Source organism: Nuphar pumila, chromosome 3, assembly GCF_984573655.1.
Source record: "Nuphar pumila chromosome 3, dmNupPumi1.hap1.1, whole genome shotgun sequence".
NCBI classification, from domain to species: domain Eukaryota; kingdom Viridiplantae; phylum Streptophyta; class Magnoliopsida; order Nymphaeales; family Nymphaeaceae; genus Nuphar; species Nuphar pumila.
The window spans coordinates 91978777-91994545 of NC_143251.1; positions in this window are offsets into that span (position 1 = coordinate 91978777).

Here is a 15769-nt window from a genome sequence, read left to right on the forward strand (position 1 = left end):
TTAGTTTTTTGGGCACTCATGCACAACCTCTCAAAATCTGGATCGACTGAATGAAGCTCCTAAATATGGTCTATGATCTCGGACCGTACCTACATCCCAGCACAAAGGATGTGTCCAGAATCATTTTCAAACAGTTGTCATCTGACAGACTCCTTGATCAAATCTCAACTGCGCCCGATCAAACTGGCTGCCGAAACTGAAGTCTTCCTATTGAGTGCATCAACCACTACATTCGCCTTACCAGGGTAGTAGGCAATAGAGAACTCATAGTCTTTCAGGAACTCCAACCACTTGTAACGTCCCTAAAAAATCCAACCTTTTTAAAACTTTTTCAAACCCAAAATTTTGAGAAAAAATTGAAACTTTTTATTTATTACAAAAATTCACATGATTCTAGAAAGTAAAATGCCAACAAGTTCGTCTATGGCCACATTTCAACCATTTCAAATACTAGACGACCCACCTGAGCGCAGGCACACATGTATATTAGCCTCCCAGTATCAGATCCAATGCAGAATCATCTATAAACACAATTCGATTGGGGTTATTACCCTAAGGATTCTCACATGTGAAAAAAATATGAAAGACAAAATTTATTTAAGGTTTAAGACAGTTGAAGAATTACATAAGATTTAAAGTTTCCAAACTACAAGCATAACCAATATGAAAATTGAAGGACAAAATTCAAAATTTCTTCTCATTCCAAAATATTACGATTCTTAAAACATAAATATCGAGACAGAAAGTTAAATTGATATGAGTTTATAATCATCAAAATTTGTCTGGGTCCTCCAGGGATCATAATAGGTAAGAGTGGATCCTTTAACCGCGCAACAACTTGTGCTTCGCTTCAATCCTCCATGAGGTTATCTGTAATATTAAAGGGCATCAACCACATGCCCATAGGAAACCCAAAACTAAACTTGAAGAATACAAATCAAGTTATAATGATACAATCAAAGTGTAATTCCCATCATTTTAAAAATGTGAGTCAAGGGAATCCACACCAAAACATGCACATGATATTCAATCACATTTATCATCATTCATTGTATGGCATTCATTTCATAATTGCATAAATTGTAAGCATGTTCTAACACTCATATTCACTTTTATTCATGACATTCAAAATTACAATCATTTATATTCATGATAAGTATTCACATAGATGAATGGGAATTCACATTTCATAACATGATTAGAAGTTGAGTAAAATGCAACATTTCATGAAAATGTAAACATTCACTTTCTTTATCCTCAAAAGAAGTATGCTCATGTCCAACTCATGACTAAGATATGCATTATCTAAATTATAAATTTATGTCATTTCTCAGAACATTTATGCACTTTGCATTCAGATATATAAATGGAACAAGCCCTGATTCAACCATTCTCGTATGTCACACACACAAGAACCTCACGTACAACAACTAAGCTCTTAGCTTGCATAAACACATGACCAACATAAAACATGTCTTTCTTATTCATATGTAATGAATCATATGCAATAATCATGCAAACCTTAGTAGTTCATACATGTTCACATCTATATGTTTATGCATATGATAGCAATGGTTTTAAAAAATCTAATTAATTGTTTCTCATGTTTATTCAGACCCATCTGGTACAAAAGATGGTATAGACATTCAGAAACAACCATAGGAGTATTTATTATTCTATGTATATTTTAATTGCCCTCCTATGACTTAATTGGTTCTTTCTAGAGTGATTCGACCGTGCAATGTAGCGGTTGGAAGAACAAACTTGTGGTCCCAGGTTTTGGCTTACGCAAAACAAAAATCACTGGTGAACAAATCAGGCATGCATCCCTAACTCTACAAAGTTGTGGTACTACCACATAGGACTCATTGGTAGATCTGTTCCCTAACCTCTGTGGGATGGGGACAAGAGGCAACTTCTGCCCTAAAAAATTTGACATGTCCCACGAGGCTTATACCGTCTTTCCCTCTCTCGAGAGAACAAGAGATCGGGACGGACCCAACCATCTCAGAGAGCTCAGCTTCACCAGTTTCTCAAATGGACCCATGGTCCAGGGTTATCTTTATTATTAAGTCATAGGTCAAAGCCAAATATTATCATATCACAGGATAACCCTCTCATACCCTCATGCATGATATCAATCGTTTATGCCCTCTCGTATGATTAAAACAGTCTATTCCATATGCATGATTTAAACTTATATGCTCACATGCATGTACATGACATAATTATTTCATTTTCATGCATGATCCTATTATGTCATGGGTTATACTACACATATTCTTATGCATGATTCATTTCTAACATGCTTTCATGTATGATTCAAATTCAATCAAATCCAAAACAAAGAAACCATATCGAGAAATGTTGGCAAAACGAATGGTACCCATGTTGTCATGTGACAATAGCCCTGCATGATTCCCAATGCTAGAAATCGAGCATGCAAACTAAAGCATGAACAAAACTTTAACATGTTGAGTCCATCCCTAAGGCCCACAAAACCCTAATCAACCTGAAAAATAAGTAAATGATGGTTTTGAAATATCAGGATGAAACTTCTCTAACAGATCACTTGAATGCATTCCAATGGATTATTTATCAGCATGTTGGAACGAGCATCAAGTTTGAAGATGAGGTACAAAGTTTATGGCTTCTTGGTATATTGTCTGACTCATGGGAGATGTTTTGAACATTATTATCTTACCCAGACTCAAATGGTATTTTGACAGTGGATTTGGCTACGAGTAGTGTTTTGAATGAAGAGATAAGAAGAAAGTCATAAGGCTCTTTTTCATAATTAGAGCTCTTAGTCATGGAAAAGAGGGAAAGGAGTAAGAGCAAAGGTCCGAAGAATAGAGATAGAACCAAGAGTAAGTCCAATAAGTTTGCCAATGTTGAGTGCTATTAGTGTGGTCTAAAGGAGCATATAAAGAAGCATTGTCGAAAAATTAAGTGAGACAACAAGGACAAAGAGAAAGAAAAGAAAAATGATGATGGTAATGGGATAGAGTTGCTACCGTCACAAGTAACTTCCTTGTTATGTATGATAACAATGTTGTGAACTTTGCATGCCATGAGACCAGTTGGGTGATTGATGGTGTAAGTTTTTTTAAAATAGTTTTTTAAAACAATATTTTCAATAAAAACAGTGTGAAAGCTAGACACAAAATACTAAAAACCGTCTCTCACGAGTGGTGGAATCTGGGTCGATCTCAAAGAATGGTAGAAACACTTTGTATTTCATAGAAAACTAATCTACTCTTTATTACCTTGAAAAATAAAAGAATTAATTAATTAATTAACTAAGAGTACGACCCTTTGTGGAGTGCTTAAACAAATAAAATAAATAAAGTATCCTTATTACAAACCCAATGAATTAAATAAATAAATCCTAAGCTAAAAACAAAAGAAAAGGGTCTTCAGTGCTTTGAGCTTCTAGTCCCTTTTGATCTCTAATTTCCTCTCTTCTTCTATGGTTTTGAGGGCTCTCTGAGGGGCTCAAAGAGCCTTTTGAAGGGACCTTTTGGGGACCTTAGAGGGTTCTTCTGGAGTACTTTTAAGGGCTCACTGCACGTCCTACCACTTTTCTGCAAAACACAAACACAAAATGAAACAAAACATGACAAAACTAGACAAAAACTCAAGGTTAGTTGAATAAAAATTCAGCAAACAAGAATCTAAACAACTACTAATCAAACTAATTTAAACACTAAGACAAAAGAGCAAAACAAACTAACTAACTAAATGATAAATTGCAACAAACTATGCAATGACCAACTACTTAAAACAAATATATAACTAACAAAATATAGAACAATAAAACGTGTAAAGGAATCAATCTACGACTATAAACTAATCAAATAATAATCTAATTAACTAAAGACTATCTAACTACAAAACGATTATAAAACAAACTACTTAACGCTTGTATCAACTGATTACTTAAAACAACTTCAACACTACTATTTAATTAAATGACTTCCGAAAAAAAACTACAAGATCTAGATTTAAGCTAATGTTGGATTATGAATCAACTAATGAATAAAAAAAACTAAACTAAGAAATCGTATGCAGCAAAAATAAATTGTTGGCCGAAAAGCACAACCCAGCATGTATCTGGTTCACACACAATCTGTTCGTCTTGCAGTTCACCGTGATCTGGTCTAAACACGTCCAGCAATCACCATGAAATGAGTTTTGATCTAAAAAAATATTGTTGAACTTGACCCAGGTGATCATGCATAATATTTGCATTTTATTCATATCTATTTATGCATAATCCATGATAAAATTGCATTAAAACCCTATTTTTATCGTTGCTTTCGAGAAATTGCTTTAAATTAATTTTTTGAGAAAAATTGCATTTTCTAGTTGAGCCCTACGTTTTTAGTGTTTCTAGCTAGTTTAGAATTTTCTTAATCATAGTTTAATTAGATTAGGAGTGTTTTACTAATTTGTAATTAGTTTAGGAAAAATCCTATTTGGAAAACATGTTTTTAAGGAAGACCCTCTTTGGAAATTATGAAAATATTTTGGATCTCCTTTGAAAATTCGTGTTTTGACCTAAATTTTGATTATAAATAGTTTTGTTTTTCCAATAGCCATTGTTTTTCCCTTGCTCCCTCTCTCTCCTTGCCAATTTTTCCTTCTTTTCTTCTTCTTCTTCTTTTTGCTTCTAGCCTTTCTCATCACTGGCAACATCATCTTATTCATCGGGGAGGTGTGTATATAGCCTGGGAACAACCGCTTCTTCTTCTCAACCCATCTGTCAGAAGCAGATCGTACAGTTTGCTTCTTCTTCCTCGTTTCATCGTAGTTTTAGTTTTTGCATCTCATAAATCATGTCATTGCATCATCTGCATATCTAGTTTAGATTAATTTAAATGTAGCATATGAAAAATAAAATAAAAAAAGAAAAAAATATATATTTAGATTAATCTAGTTTAACCATTTTCTTGATTTGTGCATAGAGTAGTTATAGCTTAATCAAACTGATAGTTGTAACATTATTTTTTTTCTATGTTTGATATTTTCATTAGTCGGTTCTGCTATCTATTGTGTTTATTTATTAAATTTTTATCAATGATTCTTTGTTTTAATCATTAGCTTAAACATTTTTTTTATTAGCTGCAACATTTTTTTATTAGCTTTATCATTTTTATTTTTTTATCATAGCGTGAATGACACTGGATTCGTAAGGGTTATATTAGTTAGGTGCATTGAATTCATTCATTTACTTCATTAGCTATTGGTTGCATTATTTATTTATTTATTTTGCATAGCTATTAGTTACATTATTTAATTCGTTAGTAATAGATGTTAACTTTGCTAGTTATTATTTGCTTTGTTTGTTTCATTTGGCAATAGACATTAACATCGTTAGTTATTATTTGTTTTGTTCATTAGTCATGATTGCATTAGACATTAATTTCAGATGTCAATTGGCTTTATCGATTTCATTAGCTAATGGTTTTTGTTGGTTTTAACATTGGTCATTAATAGCATTAGATGTCGATTTCATTAGTCATGTTTTATTATATTAGTTGTTATACAGGTATATTACTGCATCCTTAGTGATTGTTCTGTTTAAATTTTCTTCCAGCAACCGATTAGATACAAGTTCTATTCCATTAGTTATAGTTGGATGAAATTTTGTTTTAGTTCATTTAGACCTACAATTTTTCTTAACACAGTTAATTCCTCTTTTGTGTTAATTTAGAATAGTTTGTTTCATATAAGTGTTGGGAGTTTTTTAGCAGCTAGTTTTAGTATTTTGTCTTGTAGTGGTTTGTTAGAAGTCAGTTTAGATCTTATTTTTGTTGATTTTTTTTAAGCTTTGATCTTGTTAAGTTTTTTTTTCTTTGTTCTGTTGTGGTTTATTTTTGTGTTCTTGCAGGGAAGCGATCAGACGTGCGGTGATGCGACGCCCCCAGAATTCCCGACTTTGAAAATCCTTTGGATTTTTGGGTAAACTTTTTTTTTTTAAAACAAATGCGCAAGTGCGGAATTACCAAAAAGGAAATAGGAGGGAAAACCTGGGCGGGTCGCAGAAGTGAAACAACAGTGAAGTGAAACAACTTTTATTATCATTTTACAAAATGTACAAGTCATTCCCTTTTTACCAAAAACAACAACTGCCAAGATCCTCGAAGTATTAGAAGTGTGGGTTCAGGTCTGCCGCCGTACATTGAGCTCCATCGCACACCTAAGCGAACACCTGTATCCCCATAAAACGGGGTCAGTACTCTTTCGAGCTGGTGAAAAATCAACCAAACAGTCCATTTGCACAATTCATTACATTTATTTTAAGGTATGCATCACAGAACATAAATAACCAATATCATGAAGAACCGGTAAATTACTGTGGACTGTGCACGTGTACAAGTAGTCATATACATGCATTATCATTCATTTGCAATGATTGAACGAGCATAATTATAACCAAGGAGAAACAGTAACAAGTGCATACGAAAACAATCAAGTGAGAGCATGCTTTATACTGAAATGAAACAACTAAGTAAAGCACAAGAGTATGTGATCATATGTGTGCATTATGCGACAAGTTTAAGAACATGTAATTGTAACATTGCAGAGCAAGGTGCATCACGATGAGACATTTAAAAACATATAGCCACGGTAAAATAGCTCAAACAATGTATGCATACATGTATTGCAGTGGTATAATTTTGTTTATTTAAAGAGAGAAACCAAACATGACTGCAATAGGGAAATGCTTCGTCATACATTGAATGAGTTACACTTTAAATAAAGTGCAAATAACAACATGTGGTTATCACTTGTGAGCACATCTCACAAGGTGGGTCTATAGCCCGAAATAACTCACCAAGGAGCTCTAACAATGTATTGTCATGTTTAACATGTACTCTGTCATGGACGCGCACCTTTTTTCAAGGCTAACTCTTAAATTTCGTGAATTCCATAATTATACAACGAGAGTCATGTACATCAGAAAATGTGCAAGTGCCAAGTGTCATGAACACTTAGGTGGAGTCATAGTGTTCGAATCCTCGAACCAAAGCATTCGACAATTTCCGATTTCGTGCAAGAGCCATTAAGCCCACGGTTTCCTTGTTTTACATTGAATCGCATCATTTCACAAGCGTAAATTTGCTTTACATATTTGCGAACCACAAAATTGCATATAGTGCTAACTCTGATGCACTTAGCATGTCATTGCACGCATGATAAATACATATTTAACTATGTACTTTCGCTGCCATGGCGACGACAAAGAGAGTTGTCTGCAAAAGGATGATTCAACAATCTTGTCGTGCATATTGCGATGTGCTGCCAATCTAGACCGCTAAAATACACGAAGAACCCACGAAATGACAAGAGTGGGACCCGATTACTTGCTGCCCCAAACAACCGCAGCCATCTCCCATAACGGTTGTGACTAAGGTCATGATACGGTCGCGGAATCAACATACACTGCTGTCAAACTACAGCAGCCGCATAACTTGGGACCGAGACGTCCCGAAAACACCATATCGGTGTTGCTGCCATGCGAGTCTATGCGGCTCGCTGGTGCGGACAACGGTCCAGACCTATGCAGCCGGACCATGGGGTCCCAAAATGCTTGGCAGCAAGTCTGGAAATTCGGTCTAGACTTGCCCAAGTTCGTGCTCACGTAGCACCACCTGAACCGGGTTGGTTCAGGTGCAACGAGGCCGGACGCTGGTCTAGAACAGGCCTGTGCCTGTTCCAAAGGGGCCAGAGAGCCCACAACAAGTCTGGTCCAGACTTGCTCAACCCAAGCACAACTTGCCACCTGAACCGAATTCGGTTCAGGTGCAGCGACCGGATGGCTCAGGCCTGGTGCAGGACCGGGTCATCCCCGGGGTCTGAGCACTGGTCTGGACGGGGCCGTCCAGACCAGCAGATGCGCAGTTAGCACCAGCGAAAAAAGGTGCAGGGCGCAGCAGCCCGCACCAGCCAAAGAGGGCCAGCGCCAAGGATGTCGGCGCATGGCGCATAGGCGCCTGTGCACCCAGGCCACTCGTGTGCTCTTCCAGCACTCAGTGTGCCATGGGCTCAAACGGAGGCCACCCCAGCTGGTCTGAGCCTGTGCTCAGACCCGGGGGTGCCAACGCCTAGTTTCAACCCACTCGGTTCATACTAAGAAAACCGAGAAGGAGAACAGGGGGAAATTGGTGGGTTCGGCTAGGGACGAGCCCGAACCGGCTCCCTAGAACCAACACAAGAGATGGCAGCATTGCTGCCCATCCACTACCCCGAGTGGTGGCTGCAAACTGAACAGACCACTCACCCCATCGAATCCCCAAAGAAAAGGAAAAAGATCGAAAATCCCACTTGCAACATCGAACGAGAGAAAATCAAAACAAAAACTTAAAACAAACATATTTTAAGCTAAAATGGTCTAATCCACCGGAGACCCCTTGCATGCCACGAAATGCAAGGTGCTTCGGTTTCATGGAGGAGTCGAATGCCCCACATCATCTCGAAAAGGAGAAAAATAACACATGCAGCCCCGAACCCATCGTTTGAGAAAAGGAAACATTCAAGCTACAAACCCCTTTCATAACGCAACAAGCATGAGAAGCATTTCCAAATTGAAATAACGAACATGCAAACCTAATCCACCACAAATCCCTATGCATATCATATAATGCATAGTAGGGAAGTCGGCTTCATGCCAATACGAAAGAAAGAACCATGTATTCTTTTCCTTGAAAACAAGAAAACATGCGAAAATGGAAGAAGGTCGAAATCTCACCTTCGAGGCTTTCTCAACGGAGGAGATGGTGGAAAAGGAAGCTAAGGTTGAGGAGCTCTAGCCAATGTGGTTCCACACTCTCTAACACTCTCTCACAGTTTTGGAGAAGAAGGGAAGGGGAGAGAGAGACTCTACCAAAATCGCCCAAAAAAAATGTCTTTACTCTCTTTCATAATGCCTTAAATATCTAGGGCTTTTAGATTGGGCAGTTAGGATCTAAAGAGGGAAGATGGAGGGCTGGGGTGCTCCACGCCCCCCCATAGCCACCCCTATGCCCAATGCATGTCTTGCTTTCAAAACTTTTAGAAAGGTTTTTCAAAAACGCCATTAAAGGGTTTTAAAATGCCTTTATTGTTTTGAAGATTTACAAATGAGTGCCATTAGGTGCCGCCCAACCCATCCAACCAAATTTATTTATTTGAAATGCTTTAAGCTTATTACAAAAAGACCATGGGGCGCCAACCCCATGCTCCCTTTTATGGAAAAACGTCCCTCATGATGAAACCTTAAGCTTCATCATGAGCTTTGAAATGAGACACTGGCCAATCGTGGCCTTCTTTTTCAAATCCATGCAAAACTTTTACAACAATGCCACCCATCTGGTCAACTACTGACCAGCTGGTCCACCATGACCAAAATCATCCTCCTAGAGGGTCGCCACTTAGGTTTGGGCCACCTCTAGTCGATTCGGATCCAAATCCAAAATCGCCAAATGTGCTAGATTCAAAACAATGCTTATTTTATGCTTTTGAATATTAAATTAACTTCAATAAATCAATTAGTTATTTTCAAACCCTCAATTAACATGGAATGTTCAATGCCTCTTAAGAAAGTTCTCATTCGTTTACAAGAAATAGGCTTATTACGATTCGTGTCTAATCATGGAGCAAATCTCGTAATTCACATGCACTGACGGAGTTTTTTCATCGTATAGGTCCCAAATTCGGGGACAAACTACATAAATATATTATAAATTAGCCCTTAAAGTTTCAAAGGTTAATTCATCCAGAATCAGGCTCTTCTTACTTAACCAGTGTATTTACGTGATTTTTGGGTCGCGCGCGCAAAGCTAAAGTACAAAGCATAGTCAATTTATATCAAATTAAAGTGCTATAATCTCATAAACACATGAAAGCATACATATAAAATCAAAGCAAACAGTAAATTCCTCAGAAAATTTCGCGGGTCTTACATCCTACCCTCCTTAAAAGGGATTTCGTCCACGAAATCACAAAACACCAAACAACGACAAAATGGTCAGATCTCATCTGACGGTGCCTAATCGGCAACAACTAAGTCTCTCATAGACTTCTTAGCACAAAACTTGGCAATATGCTCTGATTGTTCACACTTGAAACACTTGCCATCGTATCAAGGACAAGCTCCAAAAGCATGATTTTTGTCGCATCGTCGACACTTCCGCTGGACTTCCGGTCGCTGGGATCGCCTTGCTGGCAGTTCTGGGATACCTTCTGATGCTTCCGCTCTCTAGTAGGTGGCGAGGACTCCACCCTACTAGGTTTCTTCTCACTCGTAATCGCAAAAACTTGAGTTTGTTGCTCGGCTTGGTCTTCATCCAACCGAGTAGCTACCTCAATAGCCTCTTCGAGAGACTTTGGCCCGCTAGTGAACACTTTAGTTCTCAGAGTAGGCCTCAAACCACGAGCGAACTTTATTGCTCGGTCATCTTTTGCGACGTAAACATTCAGACAATATTGTTCCAGACAACGAAACTTCGTAATATAGTCAGACAAAGTCATCGTTCCTTGTTGCAAGTCTAGAAATTCTTGCATCTTCTTACTGCACTCATGTTTCGGAAAATACGCAGAGTTAAAAACTTCAACAAATTAATCCCACGTAACATTTGTGTCCTTGAATCTGACCGAAGAGACAGTGTCCCACCACTTCTCAGCGTGGTCTTTCAAACGATAAGTACCAAAATTCACCTTAAGTTCCTCTGGGACATCCAAAACACGAAAAATACGTTCTATCTCACGTATCCACGATTCAGCAGCTTCAGGGTTTGTCCTACCCTCAAAAGCCAAAGGATCCAATTCCATGAATCGCTTATACGTAATTGTGCTCATGTTATGCCCACCTTGGGCTACGTGCTGTAGATTTGCACCCATCTGTTGCATCGCAACCACTTGCTGTTGTACAACCTCTGCAAGGTTGTTCACAATGCCCATAATATCGTTGCATGTAGTCTTCCAAGTCATCTATCATGGCAAATAGACACAATAATCAATTGCTAGGTCTAACACTCATGCTCGCTAAACAATAATCGCAACAATCATTCAAAAATCATAAGTACACTACACACATAATTCAGACAAAAATTTCATCACAATTCAATCATGCAACACAACATGACATATAAGCACGTTCTATGAACGATCTCAACCGACACCATACAAGGTCGCTATCGCTAGAAAATCACCATTCTAGACAAAAAATGTTAGAGAATCACCACTCTAACACAACAAAACATGAGAGTCATCATTACTCATATCATCGGTAGGGAATTACCACCCTAGCGGCATTGTTAGAGAATCACCACTCTAACGACATCATCAGACCCTGATGGCATTACTGAAGAATCACCACTCTAGTAGCATCATTAGGAAATCACCATCCTAATGTCATTGTTAGTGAATCACCATGCTAACTGCATCGTCAGAGAATTACCACGCTAACGGCCTTGCTGGGGAATCACCACCCCAACAACCTCATTAGGAAATCACCATCCTAATGGCATCGTTAGCGAATCACCACGCTAACGGCATTGTCAGAGAATCACCACACTGATGACCTTGCTGGAGAATCACCACCCCAGCAACCTCATTAGGAAATCACCATCCTAATGGCATCGTTAGCGAATCACCACGCTAACGGCATCGTCAGAGAATCACCACGCTGACGGCCTTGCTGGAGAATCACCACCCCAGCTGTATCACTGGAGAATCACCACTCCAATGACCTTCATTAGAGAACCACCACTCTAATGGCATCACTAGAGAATCACCACCCTAGCGGTATTACTGAAGAATCACCATTCTAGTAGCGTCATTAGGAAATCACCACCCCAATGGCATCATGAGAGAATCACCACCCTGATGGCATCATTAGAGAATCACCACCCTAACGGCGCTATTGAAGAGTCACCACTTCAACAACACAGTTGACACTACTAGGAATCACCTCCTGAGCCAACGCACCACAATCCTCCAGACAGTGATGGGGGAAACAAAAATCCCCGCAATGCTCTCTCACGAGCAACAACACTCTGATGATCGGTGTTAAGCTATCCCAAGAACACGACCCTCTCAGGAGTCGAATGCCATCACCGACAACAAAAACGCAGCATGCCAAGCGCGTAATAACTGATACGTTCTCATCACCAAAAACGACTGGGGATCAAAAGCATCCTCCAACGGGATACACAGAGGCTCAACTGGCACAGACAAAGCTTCAACTATTTGTCCAAAAGGTCATATCCAGCAAGATACCCTTCGTCAAAGACAGAGTTACGAACAATTCCAACGAAGTTGAAAAGGAGGGAAAACATCCACTCAGAGCCTCACACAACGATTCTTATCGTAGCCATCTCGTCTGCAGCATGATAAGGCTAAAAGTTTGATAGTCACTATGATATATCAATCATCACCACCACATGATGCGGAACGAGAACGGAAAACTACGCAAGTAGTCCCCTATGTCTCAGTCGAAAATCTCCATCTCTCACAAGAGTATTCTTGAATCAGCTTGGGAAACTAGATCCACAAGCGTAAACGAACCCTTAGGTTCCCTCAATCAATATCGTAAGCCAAAATACGAGGCTTAATCACGAAACTGTGTCTCACCTCGAAAGACACCCAAAAAACACACAATTTATCTAAACATGCAGAATGAGCAATCAAACAACAGAAACTGAATTAGGAATACTTACAGTGCGATGGTCAATGCGTGCAGAGACTTGAACCACACTTCTGTAATACTTTTTAAAACACTGCTCTGTTACCAATTGTGACGCCCCCATAATTTCCAACTTTGAAAATCCTTTGGATTTTTGGGTAAACTTTTTTTTTTGAAAACAAATGCGCAAGTGCGGAATTACCAAAAAGGAAACAGACAAGAAAACCTGGGCGGGTCGCAGGAGTGAAACAACAGTGAAGTGAAACAACTTTTATTATCATTTTACAAATTGTACAAGTCATTCCCTTTTTACCAAAAACAACAACTGCCAAGATCCTCGAAGTATTAGAAGTATGGGTTCAGGTCCGCCGCCGACATCGAGCACCATCGCACGCCTAGGCGAACACCTGTATCCCCATAAAACGGGGTCAGTACTCTTTCGATCTAGTGAGAAATCAACCAAACAGTCAATTTGCATAATTCATTACATTTATTTTAAGGTATGCATCACAGAACATAAATAATCAATACCATGAAGAACCGGTAAATTACTGTGAACTGTGCACGTGTACAAGTAGTCATATACATGCATTATCATTCATTTGCAATGATTGAATGAGCATAATCATAAGCAAGGAGAAACAATAACAAGTGCATACGAAAACAATCAAGTGAGAGCATGCTTTATACTAAAATGAAACAACTAAGTAAAGCACAAGAGTATGTGATCATATGTGTGTATTATGCGACAAGTTTGAGAACATGTAATTGTAACATTGCAGAGCAAGGTGCATCATGATGAGACATTTAGAAGCATATAGCCACGGTAAAACAGCTTAAACAGTGTATGCATACATGTATTGTAGTGGTACAATTTTGTTTATTTAAAGAGAGGAACCAAACATGACTGTAGGGAAATGCTTCGTCATACATTGAACGAGTTGCACTTTAGCAAAAGTGCAAATAACATGTGGTTATCACTTGTGAGCACATCTCACGAGGTGGGTCTACAGCCCGAAATAACTCGCCAAGGAGTTCTAACAATGTATTGTCATGTTTAACACGTACTCCGTCATGGTCGCGTGCCTTTTTCCAAGGCTAACTCTTAAATTTCGTGAATTCCATAACTATACAACGATAGTCATGTACATTGGAAAATGTGCAAGTGCCAAGTGTCATGAACACTTAGGTGGAGTCATAGTGTTCAAATCCTCGAACCAAAGCATTCGACAATTTCCGATTTCGTGCAAGAGCCATTAAGCCCACGGTTTCCTTGTTTTACATTGAATCACATCATTTCACAAGCGTTAATTTGCTTTACATATTAGCGAACCACAAAATTGCGTATAGTGCTAACTTCGATGCACTTAGCATGTCATTGCACGCATGATAAATACATATTTAACTATGTACTTCCGCTACCATGGCGGCGACAAAGAGAGTTGTCTGTGAAAGGATGATTCAGCAACCTTGTCGTGCATATTGCGATGTGCTGCCAATCTAGACCGCTAAAATACATGAAGAACCCACGAAATGACAAGGGTGGGACCCGACTACTTGCTGCCCCAAACAGCCGCAGCCATCTCCCATAACGGTTGCGACTAAGGTCATGCTACGGTTACAGAATCAACATACAGTGCTGTCAAACTACAACAACCACATAACTTGGGACCGAGATGTCCCGAAAACACCATATAGATGCTGCTGCCATGCGAGTCCATGTGGCCCGCTGTTATTGTCGCAAAATTTTTCCCGTCTTTCCTTCCCTGCGGAAGAGAAAGGGAAATGCTTTCGCGATTCAAACTTGACCGGATTTTGGAAATTTGTTTTGAAATACTCACCTCCGTTTTGAAAATTGCAGGAAAATCCATGGGATGGGGTTCGACCTGTCGGTACGAGGTTCGACCGTTCCTGCCGCCTTTAACAGGGGTAATCGAACCAAGGACCAAAATTGTGCTTGACTTAGCGAAATTATCGAAATTGTGTTCTATCCTAAATGCACAGAGAATTCAGGCATGTGCTATGAGATTTGGTAAAATATAAGTTGGAAAACTATGATGTATGCTTAGAAAACATTTGGAGTTGAAAAGCATTTCTCAGGAAAAAGATGGAAGTCAATTTCTCAAGAAACTCAGACGAAGAAGATTTGAAATCTCGCGAAAGTTTATAAATATTTGGAAAATCTTGAAGAAATGAGAATCTTGAGAAAATGGTAAGAATTTTTGAGAAAAGATGAACACTTGAAGAGGAAAACATTTGTCAGGAAAACTCGGAGTTTGAGAATTTTTTTAGGAAAATGATGGAAATTTTATAAAAAAGCTCATTGGAGAAGGAAATTCAAAACTTAGGAAATTGAAATTCAGAAAATCTTGCCCTTGAAATATCTGAAAATCGATTTTGATTCTTGAGAAAGATGAGAAGTTCCATTTGAAAAGAATCTTAAGAAAATAATATTTTCAGGGAAAATCACGGGAAAACTTGACTTGGGAAATCCAACTTCGAAAATCTTCATAGTTTCTTGAGGAATCGATTTCCATAAAGTGAAAGTTTCTTGAGAAAATCATGAGAAAAACAGATGATGCAGATGATTTGAATGAATGAATGCACTTTGAAAAGATTTTTTTGAAAAGATTTTTTTGAAAAAATTTTGTTGGAAAAATGTGGATTAAGCCAAAGTAAATCCTTCACATATTCTGACTGTGGCCATGAATATGTTCAGAGTTTATTTGAGTTAATTCACAATATTTTGAAAATTTAGAAATATGATGTGCATTTTAAGATAGCCTAAGAGTGTAGGCTCAATGTGACTGGTAGAAAGATGATGGATGTGGGTCTCGTCCATATTCCGACTAGGGCCGTAAATATGGATCCCACCGAGTTCATCAACTCCCTAAGAGTTGGTGCACGTGCCATTCGTGTACATCCATAGTGCTTTTGAAATAAAATGCATGACTCACATAAACATGATATTGCATGAATTCAAACTATATGATATGCATCCTAGTCTAAGCAGAAAAAGTAAATATTATTCCAAAGTTACATTATTACATCACTAAATAAAATAAAAGAAGGAAATCACGGATTCCAGCACCTTCC